We start from the raw sequence: 14,331 nt of genomic DNA, 5'->3' as shown, positions 1-14,331 counted from the left end.
GCATTGGGCAACATAGACAACATCAATAATCATGGCAACAAGGAATGAGTTTGGCGGAGTCCTCCCTCAAACCACCATTTGTAAGATACCCTTTTCTTTGACTTTGCATTACATTTACACTTGCATTTAGTTATATACATAAACTTTTAGTTTGCATTTGTATTATATTACATTCATACTAGCTAGTTCATATAATATAGTTGCATTGTAATATATTTCATGTAGATAGTTGCATATAGACTAGAATTCATGCATCGTCACTAATGACCAATCCTATTCATTTCTACACTAGAAATAGTGTTTAAATCGGTTTGGGGAGGTTTGATCATAGGTGACCATAATTTACTAGAAATCATGCATCATATAATATAGTTTAGATTGCATTCATTTGTTATATATGTCATATAGAATTGCATTTAGTTAGAGCATGCATGCATTCATTCATACCATATCATATCATTGCATTTGTACTTCAATTTCCATAAAATCAAAAAATCCAAAAATATGTTTTTCTTTTTCATTCCTACTCCTACATGTACATTGAGGACAATGTCCAAAATAAAGTGGGGGATGAGAATTTATATTCCAAAATCTAAAAATTGAAAAATTTCCAAAAATCCCAAAAATATGTTCTTTAATTTCATAAAAACAAAACCCATAAAAATTTGAAAATTTAAAAATTCCAAAAACATATTCATTTCCTTTGTAGTAGAGTCTTGTGTATATATTGTGTGTTTATATATATTGTGTTTGTCTATCCTTTTTCACATTGATCGACTATGCCACATCCGAGACATGAGGATATTGAAGATCGCATGGTATGATCTTTCCAATCTTCTTTTTCCTCCTTATGTTAATGACTATGTGGCTTTATTTTGATTGATGTGGTATAAACAATGTGATTATAAGACTTGCATTTAGATTATTTGGCATACTAGTTGGTAGAAGCATATGCATTAGGATGTATAAATGTTAGTTGCATCATGACATGTAGTTCCATTTAGGAAAATTTTGTGAAACCGTCTATTTGGGAAGCTTGACAAGTGTATATAGGCCCTTGTAGATGCTTTTTCTTCTTAAGACTTTGTTTGTTAGAATACTTGTAAAACATCCTAGGATGTGTCATGCTAGTATCCTTTGACCCATGGATTAAGGCTAAGTCAACTAGTACCTTGTGGTGTGATAACTCCTTGGTTACTGTTTATTCCAAGGTGACCCTTGAAACCATGCAACCATCATCCATATTCTACCAAATTTTTGTCATCAAAGGGAATGGGCACAAAAATTGTTCAAAAATTTGAGTTCAAGAAATGAAATGAAAAGTCAAAAAGTTTGCAAAATGCATCAAAAGAATAGAGGAGCAAAAATAAACTCCTAAGCTTCAAATATAAGGCACCCTCACTACAAATGGGGAGACTTTGAAAATATTCAAAAAAAACGAAATGCAATGAAAAGTTGAAATTGTCAAGTATTGAAATGCCAAACATCAAAAGAAATGGCAAAAAGAAAGTGTTCTCAAATATTATATGCCACAAGAAATTGGGGGCAAAAACAACAACAAAAAGCAAACTCCCAAATGAAAGTCAAATACTATTGATCCCTTTTCCATCTTATCCACTTTTGTGCGTGGTAGAGAGGGGACGACCCTTCTTCTTGTCTAGGCAAGAAGGGGATTCCGCGATCCTCCAGTGTTTCTAACAACATAGGGAGTCTATTTTTGACAAAAGCATTTAACGATTAAGGACAAAGGTACCGTAGCTTGACACAATTTGGAGGTGATTTGTTGGTATCCTTCTAGGCTTAGTAGTTTGAAGAAACCGTATCTATGATTGAATGTGTACCCTTAGATTGCTTCCCTTGTAGATAATTTCCGCCACTTAGATGAGGAAAGTGGCTATTCTTTTGTAGATGCATCCATTACTTGTTTTGTGTTCTTTAATCCTAGGATGTGTTGCCATTTTGGCAAGCCCCACCTTGCCTTGCAAGAAGGCCTCCTACCTCATGGTTGTCTAGTTGTGAATTGAAGGGGCAGAGTGAGACCCGCTAATTGTCTCACATCGGCTATATTAGTAGGTTAGTTTGAATAAGGGTCCTAGTTTTTGTCACCTCTTTACTCGGGACGAGTAAAGGTTCGGCTTGAGGATATTTGATGTGACTCATAATTGCGCACATTTAGTCCCCTAATTGAGCCCATTTTTCATACTAATATAACATTTCATAGCCATTTTATCCGCCAAATGTTTCATATTTTGCTTTCCTAATACATTTCGTATGTTTTGTAGAAAATAAGACAATTAGGCGGAAATTCCCATCTTTCGTGCATATTTGAAAGCTTGTTGACGATATTTGATGAACTAAGTATGAAGAGGAGGCAAGAATGATGACCAAGGATGTAGGAATAAATAGTATATAGAAGGATCATAGGGTTAAAAGTAAGGATGACGAGAAGGAAGGCATTACAAGAAGAAATTGCTCGAAACTGAAACCAATAGTTGCTCTTTTGGCTCTGAAAGTATGCTAGATGAAACGGCGTCGAAAAATCAAGTGATCTAGGCTTTTGAATCACTCGAATAGGAGTTCGAATGAGAAAATGACGTCCGTTTTACAATCCGAGCTCAAACAGAGAAGCTGTCCGCCAATCCGCTCGTCCCGAGACTCAAGACGCTCGTTCGTTGAGACAAGACGCTCGTCCTCCCTTCCAGGACGCTCGTCTTAAGGCCTTAAGATCCGAGCGTCCCGTGCTTGATCAGCTCGTCTCCCCCTGCTACAGGACGAGCGTCACGACCCCTTGGCCGCTCGGATTCCTTTCCAGTGCAACCGTCTCTCCTCTTACCTACTCGAGATGCGCATATTTCTGAAAGACTCGTAAAAAGGAGACTAGCATCTTTCTTTGAGAGGAGCATTTCCCTACTCAACAATTAGCATTGTTATTTACTAATTTACCCTTGCTTAACCTAATGATATACTACTATATATACCCCACTTGTAATAATCAAACCACCACCAAGTTCCCTTAGATTAGAATCAAGCTTTCTTAGATTAAATCAACTCTCCTTAGATTAGATTAGGAGTTGATTAGAATAGATTATCATTTAATCTTTCCACAAAATTACACATTAATCTTTCCTTAATTATTGTTCATGTTTATTATTGAGTAATTCAAGTTTATGATTGGGTAATTAGAAGATCATTTCGGTTTATTGGGAGGTTGGCAACCTTCCATCAATCATCAATTACTTCTATTATTCTTTGTATTATTATTTTGGAATCTCCATAGGTATAATTCTCTTAATCCTTGTTTTAATTATTGTTAATCTTTCTTACTTGTTCATCATGTTTGGCTTTGTTAGTAGAATTGACAACCTTTTTAACATGTTAAACTTGATCATGAGTGAGTAGTTCCTTAGCTAGGGTTAATGGGTAATTAGGGGAAACCAACATGGGGATTGATTCATGCTTAATCTAATATGTTTCCATATATAAATTGCTTGTTTGTTGTATTGTTAACCTATGCAGATGTTATGTTTGATGAAATGCTAAGCCTATGAGTCCTTGCATTTACAACCATCTCTTATATTTTCAATGAGAGTTGTAAGATATAAACCAACTCGAGTCTTGTTAGACCAAGCATCGAAGTGATTAAGAGGAAACTAAGTCAACTTGTAGGTGTTGTACAATCTAATCGATTCGGCTCCGGGACCCAACTCTTCCTAAGAACCGTAAGACATAAACCAACTCGGTTCCTTTACAACATTAATTTCTTGCAACTTTGAGAACATGTTTGTATGGTCAACTCCGATGAATCCCTTGTGAACCCATGACATCCTAGTACTCTTTAATACCTGTTTACGCTTCTATTCACTTTATTGCTTGCATTAGTTTAGACACAACTACAAACCCAAACAAATTGTGACACTAGCACAAATTGAGATAGATAGACTTAGAACCCAAAGCACACCGTCCCATGGATCGACCTCGACTTACCACTAACTAGTTGTTAGTTGAGAATTATAAATGTGTTTGATTGGGCGTACAATGACACGCTCACATCACTTGGGGCGTCAGGTATGAACCTTTTGTATCCGTCTTTATTTTTATCTCCAATTGTATGAAGTGAAGTAAAGTATCACTCATTTTTCTGTGTAGAGGGAGCGTGACCTGGAGCATGAGTTAGCACAGTCCCAGGAGGAGACGGCCCGCTTGCCGAGAGAGCTCGAGGTCAGAGATGCTGAGGACGCTGCCCTTGAGGCTACAGTGGCTGAGTTGAGGGGTCGTTAGGGCTAGTTCGCTGACCGTTTGTACATTTGTACATTTTGGATGTCATTTTGGGCAGGAGCCCGTATTTTGATATATATTTTCATTTTGGTCGTATATATGACGGCATGCGTGCCTTTGCTGCTGGTGTTTGATTTATCTGCAGGTTAGCTTTGAAAAACCGGTTTGGCATGTGATTGTTTGCGTCGTCGTGCTGCCTAAATTCACGTAGGAAATCATAAGCAAAACATATAGAAAAAAGAATTAACGTAGAGAATTAAAAGGGCCTAAATTAGCGCGAAAAAAAAAGAACGGAAAAAAGTGCCCGAAAATGAACAAAATGACGCAAAATGATAAGTGCCCGAAAATGAACAAAATGACGAAAAATGACGCGACCGGACGGTAGGGATGGCTACCCCCTAAAAAAATTCAAAAGAAATGACTAAGTGTGTTATAAACATTTTTGAAAAGAGTGAGTGAAATGATTCCCCGAAAAAAAAAAAGAGGAAAAAAAACGAGTAAGTGTGCGTATTTGGCAAAAATGTCGATTTTGCCTCGAAAAGCGAACCCGTGAAAGATTAGGAAACATAAATGGTAATTAATCGAAATTACCGAATTAAGTCCCTACTGGAATAGGAAACTTTAACTAAAACAGATTAGGAAAGATCCCACGGCTGTCAAACGAGGAAAAGAGCCTAGGGAAGAGGCGCAGCAGGAGCTGCGATCCTTCGAAGAAGCGCACCTGCTGCGTCTTCTCTCCAGCTAGTCGATTCTCAGCAGGAATTAGGAAACGTCGAATAGTATAAATAAAGACCTCGGTTGAGCTTCTATTCTCACAATTTTCCCTTCCCCGACTTCGTCTATTACATAAAACCTCATATATCTTCTCAAATTCTTCCAAAAAAAATGGATGCCTTTGAAAATCGTATTAAGGAGTGGACGAATGAATTTACGAATGTGGAGAAACACGACATGGGTGCTTTTAACTTGGGATCAATCATAAGTTTAAAACTGGTTAAGGTAATTAGGTCCTTTTTGGATGCTTGTCTTGAATATTGGGACCCGAATTTTCATGTATTTACCTTTCCGGGAGGCGAAATTTGTCCCTTTCCTGAAGAAATTGTTGCGGTTGGAGAATGAGATGCAGAAGTGTTCCGGCTATACCCCCTATCTCTCAAGGCTGTAAAAATATATTTAGGGATTTGCTTGGATTGACCAAGGCTGAGGTAGACCATCTTGTGAACTCAAAAGGTGTGCGTATGTTTTAATTTGTCGATCGATTTATAAATAGGGAGGAACCTACTATCTCTTATGTGGCGAGGCTTAGAGCTTATGCATTTTGCATTCTTCATTGCTATGTCCTGCGAGGGCATGTGGACAAGGAGATGAGGGGTGACCCTCGATTTTTAGGCATAATGGAGCAAATGGAACTGCGCAGGAGCCCAGCATGCTTAGTTATAGGGGAGACCATTCTAGGATTGGATAATAGGAAGGCGAACCGCGAGCATTCTTATCTTGGGCGAGTCCTATCATTTTACAGGTAAGAACCCGTTTTCTGTCTTATTCGGCCATTTTTCTTTCTTTTTTTTTTCTTGGCCGGTTTTGGGCATTAACTCTTGTCCCTCTTTTGGAGATCTGGCTAATGGAAAGGCTGCGGTTGATCAAGCCCCCAGTTGACGTGACAGGATATTGCTCCCGATCAATTGTGATGAGAACGAGGCTATACATGGTGAACTTCACTCGAGTATGCAATTATCGGGAAAATAAATTGAAGATTGAAGATGGGCCCTTGATTAGGTGGATAGTGCCATAGTGGCATCTTAAATCAGTGACTGGAGTATCGTCTTTGGATCCGACACGGTCAATTCGCGTTCCCGGCATAGAATTCATGGTCTATACTTTTCCCGCGAGATTGATGAGGCAAGTCGGCCTAAGACAGAAAATCCCAAAGCTAGACACCGTCCCTCAAACTGCCTTGGCACATACTGTGGAGTCTTGTCAAGAGTGGGCAATTCACTGGGCCCAAAGGAATATGTGGCTCATAACCGTTCCGGTTGGCTCGTTATGGGTATCTGACTCATAAGATCCTTGAAGTGGCGAAGGAGAACCAAAAGTACTTAACTGAGGAGGAGGAAGAGGCCGGATATCGGGTTGTCCGTCCGTCGAAGAAACCAACGAATGCTCCTACCGAGAAGATGGTGGTGGATCGAAATGGGAAAGCTAGACCGCGAGAACGACCGTTAGTGATTAGGTCGGAAATAATGCAAGAGCGTCCCGCTCGTGGTCGAAACAAGAAGTTTGACAAAGGCGACAAAGGCAAGAGGAAAATGGAAGAGTAGGCTTAGTCATTTTTATAAGATTTTTTATTATTTGAGTTGTAATAAATGGCGGGGTTTTTATAATCCTAGCCTAGCATTTTAATTTTCAGCATTTTAAATTAATATGTATTTGGCGTATTACTATCATTTAAGGAATAATGAATTAATGATGTATTAGTTTAGAAACTTTTATAAATTTTCTTTATTTATTCTTGTCGAATATCAAATGCAACATGCAAATGTCCTTCAATTTACATCTTAAAATAATGGGTTGTATCCTGTAGAGGATTGCCTACGTATTCATTAGAAAAAATGAAATCAAACCTTGTACGTAGTTCGAAAAAACGTAAAAGAATAAATGTTCGAAGCAAGATCTTGTAATGAACTTAGAAACAATAAGCGTGTGCTTTACTTACTTCCAAGGAAATGCAATTTAATTTATTTGATGATATGAGGTTGTCAAAATGTCAAAACGCAAGAGCGAAATGTGATAAGCATTTTAGCGGGCCAGGGGCCGTTTTTATTTCGTGTCGCAAGAAAGGCACGTGTGTCACGCGAGGCACGTTTTATCCTATTATAAGGGTAGTACCGTTTCAATTGGTCTAGGTTAGCCGGATTAGAAAACTCATTCCCGTCTAGGTCTGTGATCTTAACCGCACCCCCTAAAAGTATGGACTAGACCAAAAATAGTCCTGCCCAAATAGGTTTAAATTTTTCCGGTGGATCGACAGGTAAAAGAGCTCTGACTCACTTGAGTAGTAAATCCCTTCCTTGATATTTCTGGGTTTGACCCATTTATTAAAGGCTCGTTTGATACGTGCCTGATATGTCTGCACATTATGTAATGCGCGTAGCCTCCGTTCGTCCAAAAGGACGAGTTCATCATACCTATCCCTATTCCATTCAACTTCTGGAATTTTACTTTCGAGTAAAATGCGTAGGGATGGGATCTCTAGTACTACTGGTTGCACAGCTTCCATATCGTAAGTCAAATAGAAATGAGTAGCCCCAATGGGCGTCCTAGCTGACGTGCGATATTTCACAATGCAACGGGTATTTTGCTAGGCCAACCGCGATAATTGTCGATCATGTTCTTGAGGATCGTGACGACATTTTTGTTAGCTGCCTCTATCGCGCCATTAGATTGAGGTCTATATAGCGAGGAATGGTAATGCTTGATCTTAGATTTGGCTAGCAACTGTTCAACTTTGGCTTGAAAATAGGACCCATTGTCACTGATGATTTCATGTGGGCAACCGTATCGGCAGATGATATTGATTTGTATGAACTTTACAACATGTTTGGCTGTAAGGCTAGTGTAAGATGCTTCTTCGACCCATTTAGTAAAATAGTCGATAGCTACTAAAATATAACAATGACCTCCTGTCCCAGCTGGAGTGATTTTCCCGATAATGTCTTTTCCCTAAGCAGAAAATGGCCAAGGAGATGTCATGGTATATAGCATTGAGGGAGGAACATGTTGCACATTCCCGAAGATCTGACAATTATGACAATGCCTGACGTATTTGATGCAATCTAACTCCATTGTCGTCCACCAATACCCTAGACGCGTAGTTTTCTTTGCCATCATAGGGCCACTCTTGTGAGGACCGCATCTCCATCGTGAGCTTCTTCCATTACCTTCTGTGCCTGGGAATGATCAAGGCAATGCAAGAGGACACCAAGTGGTGTTCTTTTGTATAACTCTCCCTGCATGAAGAGGTATTGAGAGGCATGTAGGCGTATGGCGCGTTGTGCGTCTTATCTATATCTATTGGGTCTGTACCATCAAGATTGAAATTTAAAATGAGCTGGAACGAAGGCTCCGCCTGGGTTTTCCTCTTCATATATATATAAGTCTACATAGGCTGGCTCTGATCCGCCATTCGATGCACAAAGGCATTTCAACCATTATGTCTGGTATATTAATCAAGGATGCGAGTTTTGCAAGAGCGTCCGCAAACTGATTTTCTTCGCGAGGCAGGTGTAAATAAGTAACCTGATCGAAAAATTGAGCAATTTGATCGATCCTAGCCTGATAGGGTGCTAGACTTTAACTTCGGATTTTCCAGGATCCAGTGATTTGGTTAATGATTAAAGATGAGTCCCCGTGAACTTGAAGGTTCTTGATGCCTAAACTCACTGCTGCTTGTAGACCAATTAGGCAAGCTTCATACTTTACTACATTATTTTTCACCTCAAAGTAGAGTTTGACAGAAAGTGGTGTATGCTCGCCGTGGGGAGAAATGAGCGACACTCCTATTCTAAATCCTCTCAAATTGGCTGCCCCATCAAAGTAAAGATCCAAAGAATCCGAACTGGTTTGTAAAATATTCTCATCTGGAAACGACCACATGTCTATTGCTTGCGCATTGTTGATAGGATTATCTGCGAAGAATTCAGACACGGCACGTCCCTTTATGACTTTCAAAGGTACGTATTTGAGATCGAACTCTGAGTGCATTAGGATCCATCTTGCCAAGCGTCCATTGAAGACGGGTTTCTCGAAGAGGTATTTGACGGGATCCATTTTAGAATATACTTTGACCGAGTAGCTAAGCATGTAATGGTGTAGCTTCTTTGTTGCCCACACAAGAGCGGCGCATGGCTTCTCGAGATGTGTATACTTGCTTTTTACTCCAAGAACTTCTTACTAAGGTAGTAGATAGCTCTTACTTTTTTTCCAACAGTTTGTGCAAGCATAGCCCCTATGGCTGTTTCGGTAACCGTGAGATATAAACCAAGAGGTTGATCTGGTTGAGGAGGCATTAGCACTGGTGGCTTGGCCAATATCTCCTTTATCCTGTCAAATGCCTTGTGACAGTCTTCTTCCCACACGGTATAATCCATTTTCTTGAGCTTTTTGAAGATAGGTTCACAGATCATAGTGAGTTTCGATATGAATCGACTTATGTACTGCACTTTGCCCAGGAATCCTTTAACCTCTTTTTCTGTTTGGGGTTGTGGCATCTCGATTAAGGCCTTGATCTTGGATGGATCAATTTCTATCCCCTTCTGGCTGGCAACGTATCCCAAAAGCTTGCCCGACATTACTCCGAATGCACATTTATGAGGATTGAGTCTCACGTTGTACTTGCGAAATCAGATGAAGAATTTGTGAAGGTTAGCGATGTGCCCTTTTCTATCCTTAGATTTGACGATCATATCGTCCACGTACACCTCCAGCTCTTTATGCATCATGTCATGTAGCAAAGTAGTCGCATTGCGTTGGTATGTAGCCCCAGCATTGATTAGCCCGAACGGCATAACAGTATAACAGTATATGCCCCACTAAGTGGCGAAGGCTATCTTGTGCATATCTTCTATGGCCATTTTGATTTTGGTTATACCCTGCATACCCCTCCACGAAGGATAACAACGCGTGATATGCTGTATTATCTACCAATATATCGATGTGTGGTAGAGGCAAGTCATCTTTTGGACTCGCTTTGTTCAAGTCTCTGAAATCAACACAGGCCTGGATACGCCCATCCTTTTTGGGTACGGGGATTATATTAGCCACCCAGTCTGAATACTCAGAAACTTTGATGAATCCGGCTTTGAATTGCTTGTCGACTTCTTCTTTAATCTTAAGAGCCCACTCTGTCCTCATCCGACGAAGCTTCTGTTTCACAGGTTTGAAACCTGGCTTAATTTGAATGCGATGTTCTGCAATATCCCTGTCGATCCATGGCATGTCCTTTTAAGACCAAGCGAAGACGTCTTTGAACTCGTGTAGGATGTCGATGAAATTGGCCCTTTCAGTTGGGTCTAGGGTCGTCCCTATTCTAAGTTATTGGGGTTCTAACTCCATTCCTACGTAGATAGGTTTGGTGTTTTCTATAACTGGTGCCTCTTCCCCCTCTTCTAGTATTTCTTTAATTATATAGGGAGGTAATTCAATTGAGTCTGGGTCAGGATCATCCTCATTACCATCGTAAACAGAATCGCATTCAGAATAACACAAGGAGTAAGCAGAATCAGATTTATTCATATTAATGTTTGAAAACAGCTGAAACAAAGAAGAAATCACAGAGAGTCAAGGTAAAGGGACGGTTGTTGGGACATTCCGCAAGCTACTGTTACTAGGCGATGCTATGCTAGGAGAAACAAAAGGGTGGGGAGTGACGATAGGTGAAGACTCTCTAGTGACTTCTCTAGACTTAGATTCCGACTCCGACTCTGATTCCGACTCTGACTCGAATTCATCGTCTCCGGGTTCTCCTTTGAACATCTCTCCTTCTCTAGTAGTGACCTTGAAGAGTTTTCCTTGATTGTTGGTCCACTTGATCGACTTTCTCCATCCTTTCTGCTAATTTGAGCTGGACTCAATGATCAGTGATGTAGGGTTGAAATGGTCGTCTTGAAGTATTATGGTAATAATTTCATCCTGCGCTGCATTAACGAATCGATCCTCTCCAAATAGAAGGCTAACAGCCTGTTCGTCGAGACAAGGTGTCTGACGAGTTTTTACGGTAGTAACTGTTTCTAGAGGAATGAAGTAGCAAAGGTGGAAGACCTCGATTCCAGCTAGTTGAATGCCCCTGTACCGCCAAGGTTCTGTAAATCCTTGAAAATATTCACAATCTCCTTCCCTAACGAAGTACCCATTTAGGGTAGGGAGATAGGGTTGCAATTGGACTCCCCTACTTTTGCGATTCTGAACTTGAGTAAGCATTTCGAGGGTTTCGGCCTTCGTGGCCTTGTACCCCAAGCCTAGTGGTATCTTTTGGGAGTTACCTTCTTTATAAGGTGTAAAGGTACTCTCTCTGATAGGGTTTAGTGGCATTCCTGGGAAGTATCCCTGGGATTTAAGTATGTGGTTGACCACCAGGTTGGATTATGGGTCGAAGAACAGGGGAGCTGGCTCACTCTCTATAAGGTTTATGATTTGAAATCCTCCAAGCTCGTGCACTGGATATGTAACTACTTGGTTGCTTGACATTTTCTCTATCACGACCTTGATAGGTGACGAAGTGATCATCACTACCTTGCCATCTAGAGGAATCTTGATCTTTTGGTGTAAGGTGGATGTCACTGCTTTGGAAGCGTGAATCCAGGGCCTACCTAGAAGTATATTAAAAGATGCCTCGGTGTCCACTATCTAAAAATTAACCTTTCGCTCGATTGGCCTAGTGGCCACAGTAATGTTAATTAACCCCACTACTTTATGTCGCGTTCCATTGCATGCCCGAACGCTTTGGTTAGTAGGAGTCCAGTCTGATTCTTTCATGCCTAATTTGTATGTTGTCTTTAGTGGTATGACATTGACTGGGAAGTCATCATCCACCAGTGTCAAGGTTACATTTTTCTTCAAGCATGTGACTGTGATGTACAGTGCGAGGTTATGGGTGACGCCAAAGGGAGGCAAGTCCTCATCTGAGAAAGTAACTGGGTTACTTAGCTTGACTGAGTCTTGGAAGACTGGGTTCACAACGTCATTAGGTCTAGAGTCGTGTGCTACGTTCAATTTAGCCAATGCTTGCTGTAAAGCCTGGCGATGAGGAAATGAACTTACAACTAGTTTCCAGACTGAAAGATCAGCCTTTGTCTTTTGAAGTTGCTTCAATAAATGGTCAACAGATGTATCTTCGCCATTATTTGGTGTGACGACATCTGTGTTAGTAGTTAGACCGTTAGCAATTGGACCACCCGTGTTATCCTTGAGCGACATTTTGATATGGATGTCCCGAGCGAGTAAGGTGGTCTACATCTTGATCTTCACTAGTCTTGACTAGAGGATCTTCTTTGAGGTAAACATCTTCATCGTCATCCGCCCATTTTCCATTGACGATACTGAGCTCTCTCACGCTTATGATTTCATCTTCTAGGCCGATTATTTGCTCGACTATATTGTCGGTTACCGCGATCACTTCTTGCATTGTGGATCCTTAAGATAAGATTGGAACCATTGGCATGTCTCCCCTAGGTATAGTGTTTGGATTGCGTAGGGATGCCACTGCGACTTCTAGCTCTGAAACTTGTCTACTTACACCATTTGCCTATGCGACAAAATCAACGATAGTAGGAAAAATGATGGAATAACTCTCCACATTTTCTAGTGAATTGACTTCATCTTCAGCTGGAGAAATGAGGTGTGAACAATCCAAGGTGGATTTCTCATCTGTATCATGCCCTTTGCCTCTATGGTACTCGCAGTAGGCATTCTCATCCTAGAACCTAGACTTCTTCTGTGGGTCAGGTGTAGGTCCTATGGGTTGGAGTTTGACTTATTTCATCAATATTTTTAGAGCATTGGAGTACGCCTCACCAATGTTAGCGAACTTTCTCTGCGGGTTATTGTTCTTAGTAGATGATTCGACAACGTTGACCTCGTCGGTCTTGCTAGTGGAGCCATAAGAACGAGTCGTTGTGCCTTGATATCTGCGACCTACCATTTTGGACAAGAGTCCTTTACGGATGTCGTCTTCAATTCTTGTTCATTGCACAGTTAAGTCTTTGAAAGACTTTATATTTTGGTACCTCAGATGGTTCGCATAGATTGACCTTAAATTGTCCACGAACGTTTCAACAAGCATAGCTTCGTCTGGGCGTTTGATGAGTTGCGTGCTAGTCTTTGTCCACCTACTTATGAAGTCGGTGAAACCTTCTTTCTTATTTTGGGTAAGAACCTCTAGAGTGCGCATATTGACTTGAATTTCAGCTTTATCTGCGTACTGTTTGGTGAACTCAATTACAGCATTGTCCTAGGTAGCAATTTTCTTGTGATCTAAGGAGAAGAACCATTGCTTAGGAATAGTATCAAGAGATGAAAGAATAATCCTTAAGAACATCTCTAGCTTAATGTCTTTGATATACATGTAATCTTTGAATGCACGAATATGGTTCAAAGGGTTTTCGTGCCCCTTAAACTTCGAGATGTCAGTCATGTTGAAGTTAGTTGGCAGTTGAGCATTTACTGCCTCATATTTGCAACTGTTTTCCCTATAGATGTCATCCCTCTTGAGATACATTAGTTGCTTCTCAAAATACTGGAGTCGCTTTTCAGCATTAGTAGGATCTAGTGGAAGATTGACTTCTGGTTTTTAAAAGGGCGGAGAATTATCGTGCATGAGCGTGTCAGGAATAGGACCCTCTGTAGGAGGAAGTCTAGCTTCTACAGCGACAATACGGCCTTCGATAGCGTTGAGGCGAGCATAAGCTTGGTCTTGGCTTGTCTGCAGACGTAGGAGTGCAGCTAAGATTTGATCATTACCATTTACGGGTTGTTCGGGTTCACCATTAATGCTTCCATGACAAGTTTCCACCATTTTGGACCGAGGATAAGAAATCGACGATGAATCAAAACACGATCGACCATTTTTGCACACTGTGGACAACGCCCGCGGGAACTGCGTCCGCGGGATCCACACTAGGCATAGTCGACTCAAGGTTCTTTCGAATCGAATTAAGACAAATTAGAGTCGCCACCAAGTTTTTTGGGAACTTGGAACCGTTCAAGTCAACTTTACACCTTTCATCGAAAAGCATAAAGCCAATCGACTACGAGTGATTAAAGATAAAGACTTGTACCCTATATCACTCGATTTGAATGACTCTCGTAATCCAATGGTATTTAGACGGATCCACAAACCATAGATCTTGAGTAACGGGTGAGGGTACGTGTTAGGAAGCCCATAAGGACACCTAACCCCGCCCGTCGATAACGGCCTCTACTAAGTCAAGTATCGGATTTCAAACAAGGTCATAGCTACTGCGATATATGATATGCAAACATCGTTTTAAAACCCTAACATGT

The sequence above is a fragment of the Silene latifolia genome, chromosome Y (assembly GCF_048544455.1).
Source record: "Silene latifolia isolate original U9 population chromosome Y, ASM4854445v1, whole genome shotgun sequence".
Taxonomy (NCBI): Eukaryota; Viridiplantae; Streptophyta; class Magnoliopsida; order Caryophyllales; family Caryophyllaceae; genus Silene; species Silene latifolia.
This window is presented reverse-complemented; position numbering follows the sequence as displayed.